Source organism: Cebus imitator, unplaced genomic scaffold, assembly GCF_001604975.1.
Source record: "Cebus imitator isolate Cc_AM_T3 unplaced genomic scaffold, Cebus_imitator-1.0 Scaffold11, whole genome shotgun sequence".
Taxonomy (NCBI): Eukaryota; Metazoa; Chordata; class Mammalia; order Primates; family Cebidae; genus Cebus; species Cebus imitator.
The window spans coordinates 10,436,463-10,444,387 of NW_016107326.1; the positions used below are offsets into that span (position 1 = coordinate 10,436,463).

General features: G+C 43.6%; 1 pseudogene across 1 annotated transcript in view; it reads right to left on the minus strand.

Annotated features, from left to right (window-relative positions):
• The window catches only part of LOC108281440, a 21,054-nt pseudogene extending 13,149 nt beyond the window's left edge, over nt 1–7,905 (minus strand). Inside the window, exons 1-3 of the transcript XR_005195296.1 lie at nt 7,771–7,905; nt 3,855–4,063; nt 2,763–2,952 (exon numbers count right to left, since the gene is read on the minus strand). The product of XR_005195296.1 is annotated as a ribosome biogenesis protein BMS1 homolog (transcript). The remainder of the gene's footprint in view (nt 1–2,762; nt 2,953–3,854; nt 4,064–7,770) is intronic.
• Nucleotides 7,906–7,925: the final 20 nt, after the last annotated feature.

Consider the following 7,925-nt stretch of genomic DNA (forward strand, 5'->3'; position numbering starts at 1 on the left):
GCATCGTGTGTATCCTGCATTACAGTTAGAGTACTTTACCAAATATGTGTCTTCCTTTTGAAAATTTTAAAATGATTTACATAATAGGCATCTCTCTCAATGATGGCTAAGAGACTGGGAAGGGTAGCAGGGAGGGAGGGACAAAGAGGGACAGGTTAACAGATACAAAAATACAGTTAAATAGAATAAATTCTCGTGTCCAAGAGCACAATAGGGTGACTATCATTTATTATATAATTCAGAATAACTAAAAGAATGAAATAAAAATGTTCCTTATGTACAACTTATGGACATTATGTATCCATAATAATCGGATACATATGTTCCTTATGGATATTATGTATCCATAACAATTAAAAATTTAAAAATGTAAAGGCATCTCTTAAAATGTACATCTTCAAAATTAGAAACTTGCTACGTTTTAAATAAAAGAGACAAATGACTTCTATAAACTATTTAAATCATTTCAAGTACACAAGATTTAGTAAGCTTACACGACATTAATAACAACACTTAGTTGTACTAATAGTAGCATTACATGTTCAAAATTTAAATGTTATTTAGCTTCCTAACATTACAATGGCACAACTTTAAAATCTGTATTACTTTTTACTTTATATTTTAGGAGTCTTCCTGGGCCAAATTTGTAGCTCTTTGTCACAAAATTGCTCTCCAGTAAAAACTAAATAAAAATGAAACTCCCAAGGCATTTGTCACCCCACACTTCCTAATCAATATGGCTTATTTTTTTTCTAATTTATATTTTATTTTTGCTAATGTAAAAGAGTTAATAGAGTAACAGAAACAGGGAACATTACCATTTCCATAATCAAAAGTGCGTGTACATTTTACATACACTCAGTACTGTCTAGATTTTCTGTTGATAAACTGTGACCACTTCTGCAGGACAATTCATGTACTTACTTTCACATTAAGGATGAAGGTTCTGGAACCATTAGGAATAAGGGTCCCACCTTCACACAAGGTACTTAACTGTTGGGAGGCTCTATTTCATCTTATGTAAACTAGAGATAATACTGAACTCACCTCAAGGGTTCATGTAAGCTAAATTTGTAGAAAGCAGTTAGCACAGTGCCAGGAAGGGTCCAAGAAGAAATGATACTTACTATGATATATTTTGTACATATATACATATGCACATTAATGACTTCTTATTAGCTGTGTTCATTAAAGGTTTTCTCCATCCTATGATTTGCTTTTAGATTTTGGAATATATTTCATTGTGTACATTCCATTTTTATTATTAATGTAAAAACATTTACTACTATTATTATCATCAATTCAATCACATGTACTGTATCTCTGATGATGACCATGATTCCTTTAATAATCATAAAATACTCTTCCCTTTATCACAGGGTAAATAACCTATCACACGCTGTAAGTCTCCATCAGCACCCCAGGCTGCCCCTGCTACATTACCAGATCTGCTACTTTAACCAGATCAATCATCATGTTAATATCACACCCACATTCAATAATGGTGAGTCTGCGCTTTTTACCTATAAGTGAAAAGGTGAAAATTTTACTTTAAAAAGACTCTGGAGAAACCCTAACCATCAAATCTCATTTTCATTTTTTTAATTGCATCTGCTAAACACCACATATGTTTACAGGAGTGTATCAGAAGTTCGTTTTTATAGGCAAAAACTAGTAACATAAAATAAATTCCATCCTGTTTTTCTTGCTGTGTTCTAAATTGAAATAATATCAAAAGTCTACCCAGGTGAATAAAAGTACTCAAACAGAGAAAATCCTGACTGGACAGACTCCGTGATAACCATGATCCTGCTGTTCAGCTGCAGGCCAATGTCTTCGTCTCTAACAAAACTTCCTGTATTCCTACTGTAGCCAAAAATATCCTTAAACATGATACAACAGAATATTCATATAATTATTTCTAAATTAATGTAAAAGGAAACAGTCAAAAAAATATGGGTTGGGCACAATGGCTCATCCCTGTAGTCCCAGCACCTTGAGAGGCCAATGCAGGCAGATCCCTTGAGCCCAGGAGTTTTGAGACCAGCCTGGGACACAAAGGGAAACCCCAACTCTACAGGGTGGCAGGGAAAGGAAGAAAAATTAGCCAGGCATGGTGACATACACTACTTAGGGGGCAGGACTGCCTGAGCCTAGGAGGTTGAGGCTGCAGTGGGCTGTAATCACACCACTGCACTCCAGCCTGTGCCACAGAGTAGGACTCTGTCTCAAAAAAAGGAAAAGAAAATATGGATGCTCCAAAGATAAAGAAAAGCCCCAATCCAACTATATTATATTATTGTAATAACAAGAGATTTCAGATTGTACATTGCCATTCTACCACTGGAAGCTTGTTTCCTTTTCCCTCAAACTTGGAAAGGTCACAATCTCCCAACGCAAATTCTCACAGGAAAAAGAGAAAACTCTCACTTCCACCAGAATGTGGCTTCATCAGGGCAAGCGTGGCACATAGGAGGTGCGTGCTACATGTTAAATGATGTCTTCATGGTGACCAGGCCTGCTAGGCCCTTCCAAGGAACATACTTGGCAAAGCCATAGGGCAGTTAGGATAAGATATTTATCACGTCCTTATCTCTGGGAACTTACACGTTTTTGAAGCCATACCCAATTTAGTAAAAGCATAAGAGAGATAGCATGATATGACAATATTTAACATCTTCCACTCAAGAAAACAACAAATACATGCATATCCCTCAGATGACAACAGCCACGCCAACCGTGACTGTGGCAGCATCTCCTACCTGACACGACCATCACAGGGCCTTAGATCTCAGTCAACTTCTGCCAGGTGAACTTCTGATGAGGCACTGTATCAAAGTGCTCTTTCCAACTTTTGGAGGCCCCATCACCATCACCACCATTGGTGGGGGCTCTAGTGGAGTTCGATCAACCACTGGAATATGATGCTTCTTTGTCTTTAAATCCTGAGTCCTATGCATGGGAAAAAAAAAAAAAAGTAAGCTTACTTTCAAAATAGAATAAAAGGTATCAACCATATAAGTAGACTTTTTTTTAGTATACTTATAGAGAGTACTTTAATATATTAATTAGAGACTACAACAGACATTATATAAATATATTAACTTGTCAATTATTAGCTTGATAACTTCTGGTCCCCATCTAAATAACTGCTGTTCAATAAGATGTAACAAGATGACTTCAATAGTATAGAGAATTGAAAATTAAACACTCCTTAAATCTGACTGTTTTATAAGTGATTTTAATAGTTTTTTTAAAAAACCAAAAGGTAACTACCAAGGCAGTGCATCATAACGGACAAAAGCAGAAGCTGTAGAGTAAATGTGACTCTCCTACTTACTGGTTATATGATTGGAGGTAACTTGTTTTCTTGACCTCAGTTTTCTTATCCATAAAATGAGGGCAAGAATAATTCCTACTCTGGTAAGGCTGCTGGAAGCATTTAGTTGAAAAATGTTTAAAGCACACCATGAGGCATATCACGAGGACTCACTAAATAAAGCCATGTTAGTATTAAATATTGTAATTTTTGTATTTTATGTTACAACTGTATGTAAAACATATCTAGAGGGAAAAAGCACACTTATCACCATAGAAACAGTATAAAGCTTAGGAATAAACAGATTCTATGAATTCTTTTATCTTGAGCAAGAAACACCAACCAGTGTGCAGACACCAGAGGCAAGTCAGCTTCTATGGGGAAGGTTTCCCACGTTTTAGTGAAAGCCACATAGCATGCACCTCTATGTCCTTCGGAGCTGGACTAGACTCGTGAATCAAAATGTCACCTGTAAGAGGCTCCTCCTATTTAAAAAGAATCAATGAAAGAACCACCAGACTGCAGCTAAACATACCAGTGAAAGGATCAAGCCATCTGCACAGTAGACTGAACTGCAAAAGCTTTGGGGTTTCTCTTCCGGGCATCTTCCTTGTCTCCTAGTTGGAGATCCTGCAGATGCCACTTCTTTTTCTTTTCAGCTTTGGGCCCACTGTTTTTCTTTCTGTGTTTCTTCTGGTCCTTAGCCTCCATAGTGGCTATTTACCAGTAACAAGTAACTCTAACCTACAAGGAAGAAGGCTGAAGTAAGGACTGGGAAAAGCATTTTACAATCCAGGCAATACCCAGGGAAAAACAGTAAATTTCATTTATTTCTTTATGAAGAGATAATGTATTTGTTCACTGAACAAGGGTAGAAACTGCTTACCCATCCCCAATTTCATTTCTGTCTATCATGCTATAAATTAGATGAGTTATCTTTGCTAAGGTTATATTTTATGGTTAAGTTACTTTTTATTCATCTTAAGAGTCAACATCAACAATATCTATTTCTGCAAGGATGGAAATATTCTACATCTGTACCTTTCAGCCATTTAGCCATTAGCCACATGTGGTTATTAAAAATGTACTTAGGGCAAATAAAAAAATGAATTTTTAATTAATTTCATTCTAACTCTAAGTAGTCACTTGTGGCTACCATACTGGACAGCTCAGACCTAGACATCAACTGGACTAATGAAGTGATTTCCTAACTTAAAATTAAATTTCAATAAAAAATGTAAAACGTTTTTATGAACTTCCAATACGATCGTAGTATTACTTTTAGTACCTGCTGACTCTGTAAAAACTCCTAAAGCACAACTCATCTACATACATTTGAAAAACAGCAGCATCTCTATGTGTGAGAAATGACTGGTTCTAGATGATGCCTGGAGACCCCATGGACTTAACAAAGACCCTTCTAGCAATTTTTGAGCTACCTGGCAATCTGTGGCCAATAAATTGGTAATCACTGAATTAGTGAAGTTTATAGAAAATTGGGGTACATAAAATCTGACAGCTTGATTTTTAAAAAGCGGGACAGGGTGCCATTTCATTCAATTAAAGTATTGCATTAATTCCGTTTAATAAATATTTGTGTCTGCCTATGATGTGCTAGGCACTATCTGACTTGCAGAGGGAAACCAAACTGGTATCTTCTGTACCATGGAAGATACATGTGTCTTGGGGTCGTTGGGAGAATGACTGGACGCGGAGGGAAGGTTGCAGGGAGACTTCGTTTCCTGTAGACGGGGTCCAGGCAGACAACGTAGACCTGAGTTGGATCTGTTGACCCCAAACTGTGCCTTTCCCACCAAGAAGAAAAGCTGTAGCTTCCGTACCAGAAGCTACACTGCAAGCCTGCACTGGAGCACGGAGGTGAGTCAGAGCTGCCCACAGGGACACACACCAGTGGAAAAAGAAAGCCTTTTTTTTTTTTTTTTTTTTTTGAGACGAAGTCTCTGTCTGCCACCAGGCTGGAGTGCAGTGGTGCGAGCTCGGCTCACTGCAACCTTCACCCACCGGGTTCAAGCGATTTTCCTGCCTCAGTCTCCTGATTAGCTGGGACTACAGGGGCGCGACACCACATCCGCTAATTTTTTTGTATTTTTAGTGGACACAGGTTTCACCAAATTGGCCACGATGGTCTCAACCTGTTGATCTCGTGATCCAGCCCCCTCAGCCTCCCAAAGTGCTGGGATTACAGGCATGAGCCACCAAGCCCGGCCCAGAAAGTCTTTCTCACCAGAATGTCAAGGAACACTGGCTGGGAGTTAGGAGAGCTGGGTACTAGGAACATTTTGAAACGGAACAGCTGTGTGATTTTAGAGATTACGTTTCTTCTCTACTATATTTTAGTTCCAAACTTGTACTAATGTTTCTCTCCCTTTCTTCTTGTTGGGAAAAGCACAATTTGGGGTCAACAGATCCAACTCAGGTCTACGTCGTCTGCCGGGACCCCGTCTACAGGAAACGAAGTCTCCCTGCCGCCTTCCCTCCGCGTCCAGTCATTCTCCCAAGGACCCCAAGACACCTCCGCAGATGCGAAATATGCCGTTCCTCGGAATCAAAGATTACTGGGATGACCGGGGGACAACCTTCCCACCCGCACGATTCACGATCCTCCCTGTGCCTCAGATGCAGGGTCCCCACCACCACCTACCACAGCCTGCGGCACTGACCCAGCTCACAGTTAGAACTGCTCAGGTCGGAATGGAAACCACCAGAAACGGAAATTCACTGCTGCGCAGACTCCCAGAGGGAAACAAGAAGAAAAAAAGAGAAGGCCGGGGACGACTTTCAGAAGAGAAAGGCAAGAAAGACTCGCGAACAGCCGAGTGTGGGCGCAGGCGCCGTCCTCGATGTGCATTCCACAGGTCCTCATCTCTGCCAATTCCTCCCCACCCCACCCTTGGAATCCAAGGCCTCAGCTCCCAGGGTGGGACTCCCCAGCACCGTGCACCACGTTTGCCCGAGTCCTCCCCGAAGGCCAGGGCGGCCTTGTGACCCGACGCCGCCACTTGGTGCGGTACAAAGGAAGGAGACACATTTGGTCCTGGCTGCCCCCGGAGTCACCATGCCCGGGAGTAATGGACTATGGTTCGATTGGGAGTCCACTTCCTCCTCTTTAAAGATGACAGATGAGGGGCAACTCACTTCTGGGGTGCCCTAAAGCCGTCTTTTGGCCGGGCGCAGTGGCTCACGCCTATAATCCCAACACTTTGGGAGACCGAGGCGGGAGGATTGCTTGAGCGTAGGAGTTCCAGACCAGCCTGCGCAACATAGGGAGACCCAGGTCTTGCGAGAAGAAAAAAAAAATTAGCCAGTGTCGTGGTGGGCGCCTGTGGTCCCAGCTACTCTGCAGGCGGAGGGGGAGGGTTGCTTGAGCCCAGGAGGCGGAGGTTGCAGTGAGCTGAGGTGGAGCCACTGCACTCCAGCCTGCGCGGCAGAGCGAAACACTGTCTCAAAGAAAAAAAAATAAATAAAATAAGGCCATCTATTGCCAGGACCAACAGACTGAGGGCAGGGACAAACTGACCCAGCCTAAACTGCCTCGCCTTCCCTGCTCCTGGGAAAGGGGCTTTCCCTGAGGAAACTTAGCATGTTGCCGTTTTCTTCCTGCACAGCTTTGCCTTCCCAGGGCTCCGCCCACTCACACCTGAGGAAATGCCTTGAAGTCATCTAACCCACAGCCCAGCTATTTGGGACGCTAGGTCCTGAGTTTAGGGAGTTGGGGAGAGAAAGGAGAGATGGAGACAGGCGTGGACCAAGAGCCACTCAGAGTTGACATCCTGGAAAGGAAGCCAGGCTGAGATAAGGGCAAGGCAAAGAAATAGACACTGGCAAGAATCAAGCCAGAGCAGGGCAGGGACTGGGAACAGAGCCCGCCCCCATGAGAAGCTGTCACATTGCTGGCCCCGTGGCCTGTGACAGCAGCGCCATCTCCAGTCGGAGCCTCCCACCTCTGGATCCTGTCACTGTAACTTTGCTTTGCTACTTAGGCAGACAGCAGTGGTAACAGGCAGGGAAAATGATGCCCAGGGCAGCCGGCCGTGCCATTCCAGACCGGCTGCCAACCCACCCCTCACTGCCCATTTCATCACCTAGGGGAGTCCAGATGAAACCAGCTATCAGCCTAGCTGCCCTTGCCTCCTAGGGTCACAATGGAGACGAGGGTAGCAACTGGCCTTCCTCCCCAAGGGGTGGGCAGGTTATCCAGACCTTCCCCGGATCCCTGAAGCCCACAGCTGACGTTGGGGAGAAGAAGCCGTCTCATATGCTGGTTCCTGTCTCTCTGCTCCCAGGCACTATTAGAGACAGGAACCAGCATATCAGACGGGCTTGAGGAGAAGGTTGGAGAAGACACATTTTTGGCATAAACCAGAGGCCCCTCTCTGCGCTCCATGAACCGGTGGCCTGCGCAGTGCTGAGCCTGCCCCGGCCGTGCCCACCTGGGATAGCCTCTGAGCGGTGGCCTGCCATACTCGGTGGGGAAGAGGCTCACACTGCTCTTCGCCATGCTTGGTGGCGGCTGCAGTAGGGCTCGGGGGTCCCGCATCCAACACGCCCCGCCAGACCTGGCCACCATTCCGGAGGGGACGCCCCA